This window comes from Protomyctophum parallelum (assembly GCF_964188405.1).
Source record: "Protomyctophum parallelum genome assembly, chromosome: 8".
Lineage (NCBI taxonomy): Eukaryota > Metazoa > Chordata > Actinopteri > Myctophiformes > Myctophidae > Protomyctophum > Protomyctophum parallelum.
In genome coordinates, this window is record NC_139703.1 from 12,481,696 (window position 1) to 12,488,539 (window position 6,844).

Sequence of the window (6,844 nt, forward strand, 5' to 3'; positions counted from 1 at the left end):
TCAAAGTTGAACAAGTTCAACTTTGACACTTCCAGACAAGCCAATCAGAAGTATAAGTGTAAGAGTATAGGCACACACTTGACACTACAGAGACTACTGAAACATCCATCCATCCATCTTCAACCGCTTATCCGTAGTCGGGTCGCGGGAGCAACAGCTCCACCTGAGAGCTCCAGATTTCCCTCTCCAGAGCAACATTAGTAACTTCCTCCTGGGGGATCCTGAGGCGTTCCAAGGCCAGTGAGTCAATGTAATCCCTGAATCCCTCCATCTCATCCTTGGTTTGCCCAGTGGTTTTCTCCAAGTGGGTTGTGTCTCGAGGACCTCCCTAGGGAGATGCTCGAGAGGCAACCTAACAGATGCCCGAACTACCTAAGCTGAAACATATTCATAACAAAGTTAAGCTGGTCGTTGTAGGTGTTAAATGAATCAAGCTTGAGCAACTATGGCCTGTTTATTATGAATCATTTACAAACAATTTTCCAGATACAAGAATCGAGTGTTCTCCTCCCTGTCAGTGAGCTCTGCTGCCAGGCACAGCTGCTGGCTTTAATCCACTCTCACTGGAGCACAACTCACTTATTTGTGGCTGTCAGTGTCACTCATGACCTCTGACACACCTACTTTATTGCATTTTGTTGATCTACAAGCACGTGCACATCACGTAAAGTGTATAGTGTATAGGCCTACAATAAATCAGGCAGAACTCTAACCCCAAACAATAAACCTAACCTCAAAATGCTCTGACATACTGAAAGCACCAGAAACTCACGCCATCAAACACACCCATTGCTTACAAAGGCTGCAGCCATAGGCAGGGTTCCCACTCACCTTTACCAATGAATTTCGAACACTTTTCCAAAATATTTAACATGATTTCCAGGCCTATATAAAAATCACACCCGTGTGAAGTGAGGGGCGCTCTTATCATCAGACATACATCATCATCTCATTCCGGCCAATCACAATTTATGTCCTCACTTTTGTCTTCAATGTTTGTGTTTACAAAATGTTCGTGTTTACACAAACACTCAAAACTGGCCATTCATTGTTAATGGCATTCAATGTTTGTGTTTGCAGACTTTGCACAAACACTTAAAGGAGAATTACATACTAGAAGGCTTTCTTACCTTTATTTGTAGTTACGTCCCCACCAAAGAAATCAAGGTGTTATTTTGTGCAAAAGCGCATTATTGGCTATTTCCTCTACCATAAGCCCTCAATGAATTGCATTGAATTGAATGGGGCTATGAGGTGTTGTGCTAATTCGCTTATTTCCATCGCTCAAAAATATTTTTTTTCCAATATATCCTCTCTACTTATTTTGATGGAAATAAGCGAATTAGCACAAAAACCCAACCCCCATTGAGGGCTTATGGTAGGGGAAATAGCCAATAATGCACTTTTGCACAAAATAACACCTGGACCTCTTTGGTGGGGATGTAACGACTACAGATAAAGGTAAGCAAGCCTTCTAGTATGGAATTCTCCTTTAAAACAGGCCATTCAAAATAAATCATTGTCAATAGCATTCAATGTTTGTGTTTGGACAATGTTTGTGTTTACACAAATCCTCAAAGCTGGGGCTAGCGCCCCATAATAATATTCTGCGCAATATTGAGCATCTTACTCCAGTGTGCAATGCCCAAAGAAGCAAAAATAACTCATAGAATATAGAATGGTACACTAATTTAGAATAAAGGTGGGTTCGACCACACATCAATCAGGTCAGTTTGGGCAGCCAGTACGCTGCATCACAGGAGCAGGACAGTGATCAACATAGATATAAGAAGGAGGCACTGGAGGAACTAATTGTCATCAGGACCTGACAAATTATTACTTGTTACTTATTATTACCTTTTTTATACTCTGCACCTACAAAAAGGCAGTTAAATACATAGGTTGCTCCAGTGCCTATTTCTTACCTCTATAGAATGGTATAGAATGTTAACTATAAACATGCAGTAGAGTAGACTACTATAGACTGACAGAAATTCATTCCAAATTAAACTACCTATCCTATAGGGCTAGGGCAGACTCATTATAGAATTCAACCATGTTATTATTCTTTTTTACTCGAACAACGTAAAGAGACATTCAACTGACTGAGACCACCTCACATTTGAGATGGTTTCGGTCAGTATTGTTTCTGATTCAGTGAGAGGGAATGAACTGCCAGTCCAGTGAGTGTCAGCGCAACGCAGGAAATAGTACTAAACGAACTGGTGAACACATTTTTTTGTGAACTGTACTGAATGATTCAGTACACTGTAAAGAACGATAGTACCCATTATTATTTGTCATGTCACTTGATTGATTCATAATCAAGGGAGAAGATGACACGCCAGCGGTGCCACGTAGGTTTTATTTTTTGTCACGTGACATTCAATATAAATTAGGCTGCAATCACACACAAAAAACTACTTTATGTTACAAATGTACTTGTTTTTTAACATGTTTTCAAACATGTTTACAAAATCAATAGCCCAAAACAATGTATAGGCAAATATTTTTCAAGAGCACTTGATAAATGCCAAAGCTTTTCCAGGACTGGAAAACTGTTTTTCTAATTTAAAAATATTTCCAGGAATTTCATGGCCCTGGGAACCCAGTGGAGGTATCAAGTGTTAAAACCTGTTCAGAGCTCGGTTCTATTTTGGAATATCAACATGCGGCCCAGATCGTCCAAAGTTAGTTGGAGCAATACAGAAAGGTAACATCTTTTTATTTCAAACTCGTATTGCAATGCATCATGTATGTATGTTTTCACTATATTGACCGTTCTAGAAAAGTATATATATATATTTTTTTTTATTAAATCGACAATTTGAACAGTCAGACTATAATGTGACTCATGCCAATAACTTGTCAGTGTGTCAGGGGCCAGAGCCTTAACTCCAATCCTGCATTATATTATTTTTCCTGAATTGTAAGCTTTATTAAAAAAATAAATAATCATAAAACAACTATTTCTCATGAGGAAATTTGTCCTACACACACGCACACACACACACACACACACACACACACACACACACACACACACACACCACACACACACACACACACACACACACACACACACACCGTAAATCGTGATATTCTATTAAAATAGAGCAGGTGTTTTCAACTGATTATAAATATGAACCAGGGATAGGACCACCACCACCCTGACTAAGTTTTACCTGGCGACACTGTTGTCTTGGGATGGGGGATATGGTAGTGTTGAGGGAAAAGCTTGAAATTAAATAAAGACTGTTCAGGGCTTAATTTAATTCGTTAATTCAAGGTAAATTATATCAAGCCCTTAAACAGTCATTATTTAACTGAGATACTAGTGGTCCAGAGCTCACAAAAGATTGAGAACCATTGATCTACAGTATAACCTACTTTCCCATGGTTGCCCTTATTCTGTTCTCTTAACCTTCCATATAACTCATGTTAACGGATTCATTGCACCTGCATGAGTGAACAGACACATGCAATTGATTCTATGGGCATATACCTAATAATGGTGACTCAACCGGGCAATCCGGTATATTTTCCCTCCTTTTTCTTTTTTTAAGATATTTTTGGGGCGTTTTTGCCCTTATTGATATAGGGTACAGTATTTAGACAGGAAAGGGGGAGAGAGATGGGGGTTAGACAACATGCGGCAAAGGCCGACGGGCTTGTGACTCGAACCCGCGGCACGCCGTCAGGCTGGGTTACCGGCCTAGGTGCCTGGACCGCTCAGCCGTGGCCCAGGCCCTAACTCCCTTTTCTGTGGAAGTTCTTTTTGCTGATGGTTCCAGCTCCATAGTGTATTGGAGACACATTACTGTCATAACAACAGTGTTCATTTTGTTGACTAAGACTAAAGACTAAGTCGACTAAGGTTTTTCAGAAGATAGGACTAAGACTAAATCAAAAATGTGTTAAAAAAATAACACTGCATAACAAGATAATTGAAACACACGCACGCGTATACACACACGCGCGCGTGCATGCGCACACACACACACACACACACACACACACACACGCGCGCGTGCACGCGCACACACACACACACACACACACACACACACACACACACACACACACACACACACATGGATGTGAGTTGCGTCACCATCAGCAGGAACACTGTTCTTGTTCTAACATGTCAGATCAGCACTGCATATATACTCACTTCCGGGTAGAATTTGCTAAATGATATAACACACATTCCTCGTTTGTTTATTATCACATCTTGTTGTTTGTAAATGTAACATAAACACAACATAATGTTTTACGATCAGATATTTGTATTCTTCTTTGGCCCCTACCATTGACAATATAGATACCTTTATTGATCCCGTGGGGGAAATCAGTCGCCCAGAGGCAGCACAGAAGTTAAGAGTTACACACACACCCACAAACACACACACACACACACACACACACACACACACACACACACACACACACACACACACACACACACACACACACACACACACACACACACACACACACACACACACACACACACACACACACACACACACACACACACCAGGAGGGCCCACAGCCCCCACTGCTGGTGCAGGGGCGGACAGCTATATACTGTATACTTTTGAGTATCTGCACTTATTGTACATTTCAAAGATAAGTATTGTACTTTGGACTCATTACATTTCTGGAAGGGACTCCCGGGACGAAATTTACAAAAATCTTAAGCACTTTTCAAAAAATAATGAATAACGAATTAATCTACAAGCTCACAGTGTTGTGAGGTATAGTAGATCTGCAAATTTTACGATATTTTACACGATTTATAGTTTTCACACGATTTGTGAAAACTACAGTATTTGGGGCGACTGTGGCTCAAGAGGTAGAGCAGGTCGTCCAATGATCCATGGGTCGGCGGTTCGAATCCCGGCTCCTCCTGTCTACATGTCGAAGTGTCCTTGGTCAAGACACTGAACCCCAAATTGCTCCCGATGTGCTGGTTGGTACCTTGCATGGCTTCCGCCGCAATCGGTGTATGAATGTGTGTGTGAATGGGTGAATGTAATGCACAATCTATGTAAAGCGCCTTGGATAAAGGTGCTATATAAATGCACCATTTAGCATTTTGGGCAATGCATTGATAATAAAAACAACATGTAAATTGTACTTTTTAATTCATAAGTATTTTTTAAAGCAAGTACCCCTTCTCTTTACACCTAGAAATGTGTCCATAACTGATTGGTTAGAAAGGTCCCAGGTTCAATTCCTGGCCTCAGCAATTGTGTCCCTGAGCAAGAAATGTAACCCCTAACGGACAAATTTCACATAATATGTGCACATATTACAGTGACAAAAAACACTCCAAAGGAGTGGGGATTCAATTATTATTGTTAAGTGTTGTGTTGTGGTTAAGTATTTTTGTGTAAACATGTCTTTCTCTGCTGTCTCATTGTCAGAGACATTGTGGGGGGAGGACATCACTTCTCCTCCACCCGGTTCTTCTTTCGTGACGGTGAGATGTAAGGTGCCAGCCGTCCCAGTGAAGGGCCATCTCACCTGATAGACCATTTCCAATACCTTCCCCAGAACAGTACACGGTCAAGTCCACTCATTGTGCATAAAGGTGCTCTAAAATTATTGTTTAATTAAGTGTTAAATAATATATATCTTGATAGTAATCATTATATATATCAATATAAGTGTAGACTAGAGTAAGTGTTTTTGCACGGTAGTGTTTTGTACATACCTCTCTCCAGTTCTTTAGTAAACAGAAATATACAGAATACAGATAAGGACACTAATGACATACAATCAAGAGAGATCTCATATACAGTAATCATTTATTTTCTGTTTATTAAAGAGCCATAGATATCATGCAGGACATCCCTGTTACTGAACATATAGCAACACACACTGATTATTGCTATCAGAAGAATACAGAGCTTTAACATTTTAACAATTTGCCTTTTTGCTTTAACCAAAGAATATGACTTACAGCACCTTTAAGAAGAACCAAAACACATTATAGTACTATTCCTACCAGCTCTGGTTTTCATTCAGTGGAACATCATTTATTAGGCCTATAAACAGATTGAAAGGCAAGGAAAGCAAGTTTATTTGTATTTCACATTTTACTCCCAATGACTAGCCTAAAAAGGTGTTTTGCATGAATTAAATAGAATAAATAGATAGGCCTAAATTAATGAATGAAAGAAGGAAGGAAAGGAACATTAATAACTTGCGTTGCTATGCTATTCGTTTATGCCAGGAGGTGGCGATAAAGTCAAAGTAATTGATGATCCAAAAATGTAACCCAAGTAAAGTAGCCTACAAAAAGTAGAAAGAATTACTCATTAATATAGAATAATATAGCCTATATTTATTTGTATATTTGTATGTATTATGATTGTTGATGCCTTTATGGTTTTCTTTCCCACCACTTCAATGCTGCAGCTTGTAAAGGAGTAATCGTATTATAAGCATTTATCCTATTTTTGTCAAACTGGTGCTTTAAGTTTGCTGTCTGTTGGTTGCACCATGGTCCATATATATATATATATATATATATATATATATATATATATATATATATATATATATATATATATATATATATTACCTATGGTTAATTACCGGATACGGTAGGCTGGCCCTATACCGGATATGAGCACCGAACGGCCAAGGGCCAATAGAAAACGGGTGCTTCGGAAAGCCCGGTGACGCAATGTTACGTTAGTTCCGCTCATAGGTTTTGCGCAAGCTAAAATAGCAGACCTACAAGCTCACAGCCCATTTCCGAAGCGCCACGCCGTGAGCTTGTAAATCTGACGTTTTCGGCGCGTGACCATCACCGACGCGCAACCAAACC